Source organism: Mastigoproctus giganteus, chromosome 12 (genome assembly GCF_048544385.1).
Source record: "Mastigoproctus giganteus isolate SK-2022 chromosome 12, ASM4854438v1, whole genome shotgun sequence".
NCBI classification, from domain to species: Eukaryota; Metazoa; Arthropoda; class Arachnida; order Uropygi; family Thelyphonidae; genus Mastigoproctus; species Mastigoproctus giganteus.
The window spans coordinates 116970392-116985818 of NC_143586.1; positions in this window are offsets into that span (position 1 = coordinate 116970392).

Below are 15427 nucleotides of genomic sequence, written 5' to 3' on the forward strand. Positions count from 1 at the left end.
GTTTAGTTCAGTGTCGCAGGTATAGTCGGAAACACTTCGTTTTTATAGAAATCCTTCATATGAAATCAGTGAATCGACATGTCATTAGATTCCCATAATAAAGCATAGGGAGGATTCCCATAGTAAAGCATAGGGTTGAATTGTTCTTGAAAAAACTCACTTAATTTCCGATATTTCTTTACGAAACCTTTCCCACTTACTTTGTTCACGTAGATCTACTGGGGAACACTTCATTTTTTACGAAATCCTTGAAACTAAAAAGAATATTCCACATGGTACCATACTCCCATAGTAAAGCAATGGGGTGATTTTTGTGGAAAAAACTCATTTAATTTCGGGTGTTTCTTTAAAAAAAGGGGCTAGTTTAGTTCATTCTCGCAGGTATAGTCGTAAACACTTCGTTTTTATAGAAATCCGTCATATGAAATCAGTGAATCGACATGTCATTAGAATCCCATAGTAAAGCATAGGGAGGATTCCCATAGTAAAGCATAGGGTTAAATTGTTCTTGAAAAAACTCACTTAATTTCCGATATTTCTTTACGAAATCTTGCCCACTTACATTATTCACGTAGATCTACTTGGAAACACTTCATTTTTAACGAAATCCTTGAAACTAAAAAGAATATTCCACATGGTACCATACTCCCATAGTAAAGCAATGGGGTGATTTTTGTGGAAAAAACTCATTTAATTTCTGGTGTTTCTTTAAAAAAAGGGGCTAGTTTAGTTCATTCTCGCAGGTTTAGTCGGAAACACTTCGTTTTTACAGAAATCCTTCATATGAAATAAGTGAATCGACATGGAATTAGATTCCCATAGTAAAGCATAGGGAGGATTCCATAGGAATAATGGGAAATCAGTTGCTTATTTAAACTTAATTTCTGCTGAAAACTTGATGATAATATGTTAATATACCTATAAATAAGCTATATTAAACGTTCAATTCGTTTTTTGATTGAAATCCTTGAGTATAGTTTCAGATGAGATTAGTGTGAAAAATGGCAAAATCAAAGATTTTCGTTGTAAAATGCAGAAAATGCTACACTTTTTCTGAAGTCGTTCTGGTTCCCATAGGGAAGCATTACAGAAAATTCTTTTTTCAACAACTCACTTAATTTCCAATATTTCTTTACAGAAATTACCCTATTAACGTATCTTACAAGGATATAATAGAAAACACTTTGTTTTTATCGAAATCTTTGAAATTAAAAAAGTTATTCCACATGGTACCATATTCCCATAGTAAAGCAATGGGGTGATTTTTACGGAAAAAACTCATTTAATTTCGGGTGTTTCTTTTAAAAAAGGGGCTAGTTTAGTTCAGTGTCGCAGGTATAGTCGGAAACACTTCGTCTTTATAGAAATCCTTCATATGAAATCAGTGAATCGACATGTCATTAGATTCCCATAGTAAAGCATAGGGAGGATTCCCATAGTAAAGCATAGGGTTAAATTGTTCTTGAAAAAACTCACTTAATTTCCGATATTTCTTTACGAAATCTTGCCCACTTACTTTATTCACGTAGATCTACTGGGAAACACTTCATTTTTAACGAAATCCTTGAAACTAAAAAGAATATTCCACATGGTACCATACTCCCATAGTAAAGCAATGGGGTGATTTTTGTGGAAAAAACTCATTTAATTTCTGGTGTTTCTTTAAAAAAAGGGGCTAGTTTAGTTCATTCTCGCAGGTTTAGTCGGAAACACTTCGTTTTTACAGAAATCCTTCATATGAAATAAGTGAATCGACATGGAATTAGATTCCCATAGTAAAGCATAGGGAGGATTCCATAGGAATAATGGGAAATCAGTTGCTTATTTAAACTTAATTTCTGCTGAAAACTTGATGATAATATGTTAATATACCTATAAATAAGCTATATTAAACGTTCAATTCGTTTTTTGATTGAAATCCTTGAGTATAGTTTCAGATGAGATTAGTGTGAAAAATGGCAAAATCAAAGATTTTCGTTGTAAAATTCAGAAAATGCTACACTTTTTCTGAAGTCGTTCTGGTTCCCATAGGGAAGCATTACAGAAAATTCTTTTTTCAACAACTCACTTAATTTCCAATATTTCTTTACAGAAATTACCCTATTAACGTATCTAACAAGGATTTAATAGAAAACACTTTGTTTTTATCGAAATCTTTGAAATTAAAAAAGTTATTCCACATGGTACCATATTCCCATAGTAAAGCAATGGGGTGATTTTTACGGAAAAAACTCATTTAATTTCTTGTGTTTCTTTTAAAAAAAGGGGCTAGTTTAGTTCAGTGTCGCAGGTATAGTCGGAAACACTTCGTTTTTATAGAAATCCTTCATATGAAATCAGTGAATCGACATGTCATTAGATTCCCATAGTAAAGCATAGGGAGGATTCCCATAGTAAAGCATAGGGTTGAATTGTTCTTGAAAAAACTCACTTAATTTCCGATATTTCTTTACGAAACCTTGCCCACTTACTTTGTTCACGTAGATCTACTGGGGAACACTTCATTTTTTACGAAATCCTTGAAACTAAAAAGAATATTCCACATGGTACCATACTCCCATAGTAAAGCAATGGGGTGATTTTTGTGGAAAAAACTCATTTAATTTCGGGTGTTTCTTTAAAAAAAGGAGCTAGTTTAGTTCAGTGTCGCAGGTATAGTCGGAAACACTTCGTTTTTATAGATATCCTTCATATGAAATCAGTGAATCGACATGTCATTAGATTCCCATAGTAAAGCATAGGGAGGATTCCCATAGTAAAGCATAGGGTTAAATTGTTCTTGAAAAAACTCACTTAATTTCCGATATTTCTTTACGAAATCTTGCCCACGTACTTTATTCACGTAGATCTACTGGGAAACACTTCATTTTTAACGAAATCCTTGAAACTAAAAAGAATATTCCACATGGTACCATACTCCCATAGTAAAGCAATGGGGTGATTTTTGTGGAAAAAACTCATTTAATTTCTGGTGTTTCTTTAAAAAAAGGGGCTAGTTTAGTTCATTCTCGCAGGTTTAGTCGGAAACACTTCGTTTTTACAGAAATCCTTCATATGAAATAAGTGAATCGACATGGAATTAGATTCCCATAGTAAAGCATAGGGAGGATTCCATAGGAATAATGGGAAATCAGTTGCTTATTTAAACTTAATTTCTGCTGAAAACTTGATGATAATATGTTAATATACCTATAAATAAGCTATATTAAACGTTCAATTCGTTTTTTGATTGAAATCCTTGAGTATAGTTTCAGATGAGATTAGTGTGAAAAATGGCAAAATCAAAGATTTTCGTTGTAAAATGCAGAAAATGCTACACTTTTTCTGAAGTCGTTCTGGTTCCCATAGGGAAGCATTACAGAAAATTCTTTTTTCAACAACTCACTTAATTTCCAATATTTCTTTACAGAAATTACCCTATTAACGTATCTAACAAGGATTTAATAGAAAACACTTTGTTTTTATCGAAATCTTTGAAATTAAAAAAGTTATTCCACATGGTACCATATTCCCATAGTAAAGCAATGGGGTGATTTTTACGGAAAAAACTCATTTAATTTCGGGTGTTTCTTTTAAAAAAGGGGCTAGTTTAGTTCAGTGTCGCAGGTATAGTCGGAAACACTTCGTTTTTATAGAAATCCTTCATATGAAATCGGTGAATCGACATGTCATTAGATTCCCATAGTAAAGCATAGGGAGGATTCCCATAGTAAAGCATAGGGTTGAATTGTTCTTGAAAAAACTCACTTAATTTCCGATATTTCTTTACGAAACCTGGCCCACTTACTTTATTCACGTAGATCTACTGGGGAACACTTCATTTTTTACGAAATCCTTGAAACTAAAAAGAATATTCCACATGGTACCATACTCCCATAGTAAAGCAATGTGGTGATTTTTGTGGAAAAAACTCATTTAATTTCGGGTGTTTCTTTAAAAAAAGGGGCTAGTTTAGTTCATTCTCGCAGGTATAGTCGTAAACACTTCGTTTTTATAGAAATCCGTCATATGAAATCAGTGAATCGACATGTCATTAGAATCCCATAGTAAAGCATAGGGAGGATTCCCATAGTAAAGCATAGGGTTAAATTGTTCTTGAAAAAACTCACTTAATTTCCGATATTTCTTTACGAAATCTTGCCCACGTACTTTATTCACGTAGATCTACTTGGAAACACTTCATTTTTAACGAAATCCTTGAAACTAAAAAGAATATTCCACATGGTACCATACTCCCATAGTAAAGCAATGGGGTGATTTTTGTGGAAAAAACTCATTTAATTTCTGGTGTTTCTTTAAAAAAAAGGGGCTAGTTTAGTTCATTCTCGCAGGTTTAGTCGGAAACACTTCGTTTTTACAGAAATCCTTCATATGAAATAAGTGAATCGACATGGAATTAGATTCCCATAGTAAAGCATAGGGAGGATTCCATAGGAATAATGGGAAATCAGTTGCTTATTTAAACTTAATTTCTGCTGAAAACTTGATGATAATATGTTAATATACCTATAAATAAGCTATATTAAACGTTCAATTCGTTTTTGATTGAAATCCTTGAGTATAGTTTCAGATGAGATTAGTGTGAAAAATGGCAAAATCAAAGATTTTCGTTGTAAAATGCAGAAAATGCTACACTTTTTCTGAAGTCGTTCTGGTTCCCATAGGGAAGCATTACAGAAAATTCTTTTTTCAACAACTCACTTAATTTCCAATATTTCTTTACAGAAATTACCCTATTAACGTATCTTACAAGGATATAATAGAAAACACTTTGTTTTTATCGAAATCTTTGAAATTAAAAAAGTTATTCCACATGGTACCATATTCCCATAGTAAAGCAATGGGGTGATTTTTACGGAAAAAACTCATTTAATTTCGGGTGTTTCTTTTAAAAAGGGGCTAGTTTAGTTCAGTGTCGCAGGTATAGTCGGAAACACTTCGTTTTTATAGAAATCCTTCATATGAAATCAGTGAATCGACATGTCATTAGATTCCCATAGTAAAGCATAGGGAGGATTCCCATAGTAAAGCATAGGGTTAAATTGTTCTTGAAAAAACTCACTTAATTTCCGATATTTCTTTACGAAATCTTGCCCACTTACTTTATTCACGTAGATCTACTGGGAAACACTTCATTTTTAACGAAATCCTTGAAACTAAAAAGAATATTCCACATGGTACCATACTCCCATAGTAAAGCAATGGGGTGATTTTTGTGGAAAAAACTCATTTAATTTCTGGTGTTTCTTTAAAAAAAGGGGCTAGTTTAGTTCATTCTCGCAGGTTTAGTCGGAAACACTTCGTTTTTACAGAAATCCTTCATATGAAATAAGTGAATCGACATGGAATTAGATTCCCATAGTAAAGCATAGGGAGGATTCCATAGGAATAATGGGAAATCAGTTGCTTATTTAAACTTAATTTCTGCTGAAAACTTGATGATAATATGTTAATATACCTATAAATAAGCTATATTAAACGTTCAATTCGTTTTTTGATTGAAATCCTTGAGTATAGTTTCAGATGAGATTAGTGTGAAAAATGGCAAAATCAAAGATTTTCGTTGTAAAATGCAGAAAATGCTACACTTTTTCTGAAGTCGTTCTGGTTCCCATAGGGAAGCATTACAGAAAATTCTTTTTTCAACAACTCACTTAATTTCCAATATTTCTTTACAGAAATTACCCTATTAACGTATCTAACAAGGATTTAATAGAAAACACTTTGTTTTTATCGAAATCTTTGAAATTAAAAAAGTTATTCCACATGGTACCATATTCCCATAGTAAAGCAATGGGGTGATTTTTACGGAAAAAACTCATTTAATTTCGGGTGTTTCTTTTAAAAAAGGGGCTAGTTTAGTTCAGTGTCGCAGGTATAGTCGGAAACACTTCGTTTTTATAGAAATCCTTCATATGAAATCAGTGAATCGACATGTCATTAGATTCCCATAATAAAGCATATGGAGGATTCCCATAGTAAAGCATAGGGTTGAATTGTTCTTGAAAAAACTCACTTAATTTCCGATATTTCTTTACGAAACCTTGCCCACTTACTTTGTTCACGTAGATCTACTGGGGAACACTTCATTTTTTACGAAATCCTTGAAACTAAAAAGAATATTCCACATGGTACCATACTCCCATAGTAAAGCAATGGGGTGATTTTTGTGGAAAAAACTCATTTAATTTCGGGTGTTTCTTTAAAAAAAGGGGCTAGTTTAGTTCATTCTCGCAGGTATAGTCGTAAACACTTCGTTTTTATAGAAATCCGTCATATGAAATCAGTGAATCGACATGTCATTAGAATCCCATAGTAAAGCATAGGGAGGATTCCCATAGTAAAGCATAGGGTTAAATTGTTCTTGAAAAAACTCACTTAATTTCCGATATTTCTTTACGAAATCTTGCCCACTTACTTTATTCACGTAGATCTACTTGGAAACACTTCATTTTTAACGAAATCCTTGAAACTAAAAAGAATATTCCACATGGTACCATACTCCCATAGTAAAGCAATGGGGTGATTTTTGTGGAAAAAACTCATTTAATTTCTGGTGTTTCTTTAAAAAAAGGGGCTAGTTTAGTTCATTCTCGCAGGTTTAGTCGGAAACACTTCGTTTTTACAGAAATCCTTCATATGAAATAAGTGAATCGACATGGAATTAGATTCCCATAGTAAAGCATAGGGAGGATTCCATAGGAATAATGGGAAATCAGTTGCTTATTTAAACTTAATTTCTGCTGAAAACTTGATGATAATATGTTAATATACCTATAAATAAGCTATATTAAACGTTCAATTCGTTTTTTGATTGAAATCCTTGAGTATAGTTTCAGATGAGATTAGTGTGAAAAATGGCAAAATCAAAGATTTTCGTTGTAAAATGCAGAAAATGCTACACTTTTTCTGAAGTCGTTCTGGTTCCCATAGGGAAGCATTACAGAAAATTCTTTTTTCAACAACTCACTTAATTTCCAATATTTCTTTACAGAAATTACCCTATTAACGTATCTTACAAGGATATAATAGAAAACACTTTGTTTTTATCGAAATCTTTGAAATTAAAAAAGTTATTCCACATGGTACCATATTCCCATAGTAAAGCAATGGGGTGATTTTTACGGAAAAAACTCATTTAATTTCGGGTGTTTCTTTTAAAAAAGGGGCTAGTTTAGTTCAGTGTCGCAGGTATAGTCGGAAACACTTCGTTTTTATAGAAATCCTTCATATGAAATCAGTGAATCGACATGTCATTAGATTCCCATAGTAAAGCATAGGGAGGATTCCCATAGTAAAGCATAGGGTTAAATTGTTCTTGAAAAAACTCACTTAATTTCCGATATTTCTTTACGAAATCTTGCCCACTTACTTTGTTCACGTAGATCTACTGGGAAACACTTCATTTTTAACGAAATCCTTGAAACTAAAAAGAATATTCCACATGGTACCATACTCCCATAGTAAAGCAATGGGGTGATTTTTGTGGAAAAAACTCATTTAATTTCTGGTGTTTCTTTAAAAAAAGGGGCTAGTTTAGTTCATTCTCGCAGGTTTAGTCGGAAACACTTCGTTTTTACAGAAATCCTTCATATGAAATAAGTGAATCGACATGGAATTAGATTCCCATAGTAAAGCATAGGGAGGATTCCATAGGAATAATGGGAAATCAGTTGCTTATTTAAACTTAATTTCTGCTGAAAACTTGATGATAATATGTTAATATACCTATAAATAAGCTATATTAAACGTTCAATTCGTTTTTTGATTGAAATCCTTGAGTATAGTTTCAGATGAGATTAGTGTGAAAAATGGCAAAATCAAAGATTTTCGTTGTAAAATGCAGAAAATGCTACACTTTTTCTGAAGTCGTTCTGGTTCCCATAGGGAAGCATTACAGAAAATTCTTTTTTCAACAACTCACTTAATTTCCAATATTTCTTTACAGAAATTACCCTATTAACGTATCTAACAAGGATTTAATAGAAAACACTTTGTTTTTATCGAAATCTTTGAAATTAAAAAAGTTATTCCACATGGTACCATATTCCCATAGTAAAGCAATGGGGTGATTTTTACGGAAAAAACTCATTTAATTTCGGGTGTTTCTTTTAAAAAAGGGGCTAGTTTAGTTCAGTGTCGCAGGTATAATCGGAAACACTTCGTTTTTATAGAAATCCTTCATATGAAATCAGTGAATCGACATGTCATTAGATTCCCATAGTAAAGCATAGGGAGGATTCCCATAGTAAAGCATAGGGTTGAATTGTTCTTGAAAAAACTCACTTAATTTCCGATATTTCTTTACGAAACCTTGCCCACTTACTTTGTTCACGTAGATCTACTGGGGAACACTTCATTTTTTACGAAATCCTTGAAACTAAAAAGAATATTCCACATGGTACCATACTCCCATAGTAAAGCAATGGGGTGATTTTTGTGGAAAAAACTCATTTAATTTCTGGTGTTTCTTTAAAAAAAGGGGCTAGTTTAGTTCATTCTCGCAGGTTTAGTCGGAAACACTTCGTTTTTACAGAAATCCTTCATATGAAATAAGTGAATCGACATGGAATTAGATTCCCATAGTAAAGCATAGGGAGGATTCCATAGGAATAATGGGAAATCAGTTGCTTATTTAAACTTAATTTCTGCTGAAAACTTGATGATAATATGTTAATATACCTATAAATAAGCTATATTAAACGTTCAATTCGTTTTTTGATTGAAATCCTTGAGTATAGTTTCAGATGAGATTAGTGTGAAAAATGGCAAAATCAAAGATTTTCGTTGTAAAATGCAGAAAATGCTACACTTTTTCTGAAGTCGTTCTGGTTCCCATAGGGAAGCATTACAGAAAATTCGTTTTTCAACAACTCACTTAATTTCCAATATTTCTTTACAGAAATTACCCTATTAACGTATATAACAAGGATTTAATAGAAAACACTTTGTTTTTATCGAAATCTTTGAAATTAAAAAAGTTATTCCACATGGTACCATATTCCCATAGTAAAGCAATGGGGTGATTTTTACGGAAAAAACTCATTTAATTTCGGGTGTTTCTTTTAAAAAAGGGGCTAGTTTAGTTCAGTGTCGCAGGTATAGTCGGAAACACTTCGTTTTTATAGAAATCCTTCATATGAAATCGGTGAATCGACATGTCATTAGATTCCCATAGTAAAGCATAGGGAGGATTCCCATAGTAAAGCATAGGGTTGAATTGTTCTTGAAAAAACTCACTTAATTTCCGATATTTCTTTACGAAACCTTGCCCACTTACTTTATTCACGTAGATCTACTGGGGAACACTTCATTTTTTACGAAATCCTTGAAACTAAAAAGAATATTCCACATGGTACCATACTCCCATAGTAAAGCAATGGGGTGATTTTTGTGGAAAAAACTCATTTAATTTCGGGTGTTTCTTTAAAAAAAGGGGCTAGTTTAGTTCATTCTCGCAGGTATAGTCGTAAACACTTCGTGTTTATAGAAATCCGTCATATGAAATCAGTGAATCGACATGTCATTAGAATCCCATAGTAAAGCATAGGGAGGATTCCCATAGTAAAGCATAGGGTTAAATTGTTCTTGAAAAAACTCACTTAATTTCCGATATTTCTTTACGAAATCTTGCCCACTTACTTTATTCACGTAGATCTACTTGGAAACACTTCATTTTTAACGAAATCCTTGAAACTAAAAAGAATATTCCACATGGTACCATACTCCCATAGTAAAGCAATGGGGTGATTTTTGTGGAAAAAACTCATTTAATTTCTGGTGTTTCTTTAAAAAAAGGGGCTAGTTTAGTTCATTCTCGCAGGTTTAGTCGGAAACACTTCGTTTTTACAGAAATCCTTCATATGAAATAAGTGAATCGACATGGAATTAGATTCCCATAGTAAAGCATAGGGAGGATTCCATAGGAATAATGGGAAATCAGTTGCTTATTTAAACTTAATTTCTGCTGAAAACTTGATGATAATATGTTAATATACCTATAAATAAGCTATATTAAACGTTCAATTCGTTTTTTGATTGAAATCCTTGAGTATAGTTTCAGATGAGATTAGTGTGAAAAATGGCAAAATCAAAGATTTTCGTTGTAAAATGCAGAAAATGCTACACTTTTTCTGAAGTCGTTCTGGTTCCCATAGGGAAGCATTACAGAAAATTCTTTTTTCAACAACTCACTTAATTTCCAATATTTCTTTACAGAAATTACCCTATTAACGTATCTTACAAGGATATAATAGAAAACACTTTGTTTTTATCGAAATCTTTGAAATTAAAAAAGTTATTCCACATGGTACCATATTCCCATAGTAAAGCAATGGGGTGATTTTTACGGAAAAAACTCATTTAATTTCGGGTGTTTCTTTTAAAAAAGGGGCTAGTTTAGTTCAGTGTCGCAGGTATAGTCGGAAACACTTCGTTTTTATAGAAATCCTTCATATGAAATCAGTGAATCGACATGTCATTAGATTCCCATAGTAAAGCATAGGGAGGATTCCCATAGTAAAGCATAGGGTTAAATTGTTCTTGAAAAAACTCACTTAATTTCCGATATTTCTTTACGAAATCTTGCCCACTTACTTTATTCACGTAGATCTACTGGGAAACACTTCATTTTTAACGAAATCCTTGAAACTAAAAAGAATATTCCACATGGTACCATACTCCCATAGTAAAGCAATGGGGTGATTTTTGTGGAAAAAACTCATTTAATTTCTGGTGTTTCTTTAAAAAAAGGGGCTAGTTTAGTTCATTCTCGCAGGTTTAGTCGGAAACACTTCGTTTTTACAGAAATCCTTCATATGAAATAAGTGAATCGACATGGAATTAGATTCCCATAGTAAAGCATAGGGAGGATTCCATAGGAATAATGGGAAATCAGTTGCTTATTTAAACTTAATTTCTGCTGAAAACTTGATGATAATATGTTAATATACCTATAAATAAGCTATATTAAACGTTCAATTCGTTTTTTGATTGAAATCCTTGAGTATAGTTTCAGATGAGATTAGTGTGAAAAATGGCAAAATCAAAGATTTTCGTTGTAAAATGCAGAAAATGCTACACTTTTTCTGAAGTCGTTCTGGTTCCCATAGGGAAGCATTACAGAAAATTCTTTTTTCAACAACTCACTTAATTTCCAATATTTCTTTACAGAAATTACCCTATTAACGTATCTAACAAGGATTTAATAGAAAACACTTTGTTTTTATCGAAATCTTTGAAATTAAAAAAGTTATTCCACATGGTACCATATTCCCATAGTAAAGCAATGGGGTGATTTTTACGGAAAAAATTAATTTAATTTTCGTTATTTCTTTACAAATTCTTGCACGCTTACTTTATTCACGCAAACCTACTGGGAAACACTTCATTTTTAACGAAATCCTTGAAATTAAAAAAGATATTCCACATGTACCATATTCCCATTGTAAAGCAATGGGGTGATTTTTACCGAAAAAACTCATTTAATTTCGGGTGTTTCTTTTAAAAAAGGGGCTAGTTTAGTTCAGTGTCGCAGGTATAGTCGGAAACACTTCGTTTTTATAGAAATCCTTCATATGAAATCAGTGAATCGACATGTCATTAGATTCCCATAGTAAAGCATAGGGAGGATTCCCCATAGTAAAGCATAGGGTTGAATTGTTCTTGAAAAAACTCACTTAATTTCCGATATTTCTTTACGAAATCTTGCCCACTTACATTATTCACGTAGATCTACTGGGGAACACTTAATTTTTAAAGAAATCCTTGAAACTAAAAAGAATGTTCCACATGGTACCACACTCCCCTAGTAAAGCAATGGGGTGATTTTTGTGGAAAAATCTCATTTCATTTCGGGTGTTTCTTTAAAAAAAGGGGCTAGTTTAGTTCATTCTCGCAGGTATAGTCGTAAACACTTCGTTTTTATAGAAATCCGTCATATGAAATCAGTGAATCCACATGTCATTAGAATCCCATAGTAAAGCATAGGGAGGATTCCCATAGTAAAGCATAGGGTTAAATTGTTCTTGAAAAAACTCACTTAATTTCCGATATTTCTTTACGAAATCTTGCCCACTTACTTTATTCACGTAGATCGACTGGAAAACACTTCATTTTTAACGAAATCCTTGAAACTAAAAAGAATATTCCACATGGTACCATACTCGCATAGTAAAGCAATGGGGTGATTTTTGTGGAAAACACTCATTTAATTTCTGGTGTTTCTTTAAAAAAAGGGGCTAGTTTAGTTCATTCTCGCAGGTATAAGCGGAAGCACTTCGTTTTTACAGAAATCCTTCATATGAAATAAGTGAATCGTCATGGAATTAGATTCCCATAGTAAAGCATAGGGAGGATTCCATAGGAATAATGGGAAATCAGTTGCTTATTTAAACTTAATTTCTGCTGAAAACTTGATGATAATATGTTAATATACCTATAAATAAGCTATATTAAACGTTCAATTCGTTTTTTGATTGAAATCCTTGAGTATAGTTTCAGACGAGATTAGTGTGAAAAATGGCAAAATCAAAGATTTTCGTTGTAAAATGCAGAAAATGCTACACTTTTTCTGAAGTCGTTCTGGTTCCCATAGGGAAGCATTACAGAAAATTCTTTTTTCAACAACTCACTTAATTTCCAATATTTCTTTACAGAAATTACCCTATTAACGTATCTAACAAGGATTTAATAGAAAACACTTTGTTTTTATCGAAATCTTTGAAATTAAAAAAGTTATTCAACATGGTACCATATTCCCATAGTAAAGCAATGGGGTGATTTTTACGGAAAAAACTCATTTAATTTAGGGTGTTTCTTTTAAAAAAGGGGCTAGTTTAGTTCAGTGTCGCAGGTATAGTCGGAAACACTTCGTTTTTATAGAAATCCTTCATATGAAATCAGTGAATCGACATGTCATTAGATTCCCATAGTAAAGCATAGGGAGAATTCCCATAGTAAAGCATAATTGGGTTGAATTGTTCTTGAAAAAACTCACTTAATTAACGATATTTCTTTACGAAAACTTGCCCACTTACTTTATTCACGTAGATCTACTGGGGAACACTTCATTTTTTACGAAATCCTTTAAACTAAAAAGAATATTCCACATGGTACCATACTCCCATAGTAAAGCAATGGGGTGATTTTTGTGGAAAAAACTCATTTAATTTCGGGTGTTTCTTTAAAAAAAGGGGCTAGTTTAGTTCATTCTCGCAGGTATAGTCGTAAACACTTCGTTTTTATAGAAATCCGTCATATGAAATCAGTGAATCGACATGTCATTAGAATCCCATAGTAAAGCATAGGGAGGATTCCCATAGTAAAGCATAGGGTTAAATTGTTCTTGAAAAAACTCACTTAATTTCCGATATTTCTTTACGAAATCTTGCCGACTTACTTTTTCTAGTAGATCTACTGCGAAACACTTCATTTTTAACGAAATCCTTGAAACTAAAAAGAATATTCCACATGGTACCATACTCCCATAGGAAAGCAATGGGGTGATTTTTGTGGAAAAAACTCATTTAATTTCTGGTGTTTCTTTAAAAAAAGGGGCTAGTTTAGTTCATTCTCGCAGGTTTAGTCGGAAACACTTCGTTTTTACAGAAATCCTTCATATGAAATAAGTGAATCGACATGGAATTAGATTCCCATAGTAAAGCATAGGGAGGATTCCATAGGAATAATGGGAAATCAGTTGCTTATTTAAACTTAATTTCTACTGAAAACTTGATGATAATATGTTAATATACCTATAAGTAAGCTATACTAAACGTTCAATTCGTTTTTTGATTGAAATCCTTGAGTATAGTTTCAGATGAGATTAGTGTGAAAAATGGCAAAATCAAAGATTTTCGTTGTAAAATGCAGCAAATGCTGGACTTTTTCTGAAGTCGTTCTGGTTCCCATAGGGAAGCATTACAGAAAATTCTTTTTTCAACAACTCACTTAATTTCCAATATTTCTTTACAGAAATTACCCTATTAACGTATCTAACAAGGATTTAATAGAAAACATTTCGATTTTATCGAAATCTTTGAAATTAAAAAAGATATTCCACATGGTACCATATTCCCATAGTAAAGCAATGGGGTGATTTTTACGAAAAAAAATAATTTAATTTTCCTTATTTCTTTACAAAATCTTGCACACTTACTTTATTCACGCAGAACTATTGGGAAACACTTCATTTTTAACGAAATCCTTGAAATTAAAAAAGATATTCCACATGGTACCATATTCCCCTAGTAAAGCAATGGGGTGATTTTTACGGAAAAAACATTTAATTTCGGGTGTTTTTTTAAAAAAGGGGCTAGTTTAGTTCAGTGTTGCAGGTATAGTCGGAAACCCTTCGTTTTTATAGAAATCCTTCATATGAAATCAGTGAATCGACATGTCATTAGATTCCCATAGTAAAGCATAGGGAGGATTCCCATAGTAAAGCATAGGGAGGATTCCCATAGTAAAGCATAGGGAGGATTCCCATAGTAAAGCATAGGGAGGATTCCCTTAGTAAAGCATAGGGTTGAATTGTTCTTGAAAAAACTCACTTAATTTCCGATATTTCTTTTCGAAATCTTGCCCACTTACTTTGTTCACGCAGAACTACTGGGAAACTCTTCATTTTTAACGAAATCCTTGAAATTAAAAAAGAAATTCCACATGGTACCATATTCCCATAGTAAAGCAATGGGGTGATTTTTCTGGAAAAAACTCATTTAATTTCGGGTGTTACTTTAAAAAAAGGGGCTAGTTTAGTTCAGTGTCTTAGGTATAGTCGGAAACACTTCGTTTTTATAGAAATCCTTCATATGAAATCAGTGAATCGACATGTCATTAGATTCCCATAGTAAAGCATAGGGTTGAATTGTTCTTGAAAAAACACACTTAATTTCCGTTATTTCTTTACAAAATCTTGCCCATTTACTTTATTCGCGCAGATCTACTGGGAAACATTTCATTTTTAACGAAATCCCTGAAACTAAAAAAGATATTCCACATGGTACCATATTCCCATAGTAAAGCAATGGGGTGATTTTTGTGGAAAAAACTCATTTAATTTCGGCTGTTTCTTTAAAAAAAGGGGCTAGTTTAGTTCATTTTCGCAGGTATAGTCGGAAACACTTCGTTTTTACAGAAATCCTTCATATGAAATAAGTGAATCAACATGGCATTACATTCCCATAGTAAAGCGTAGGGAGGATTCCCTAGGATTAATGGGAAATCAGTTTCTTATTTAAACTTAATTTCTGCTGAAAACTTGATGATAATATGGTCATATACCTATAAATAAGCTATATTAAACGTTCAATTAGTTTTATGATTGAAATTTTTGAGTATAATTTCAGATGAGATTAGTGTCAAAAATGGCAAAATTAATGATTTTTGTTCTAAAATGCAGAAAATGCTACACTTTTTCTGAAGT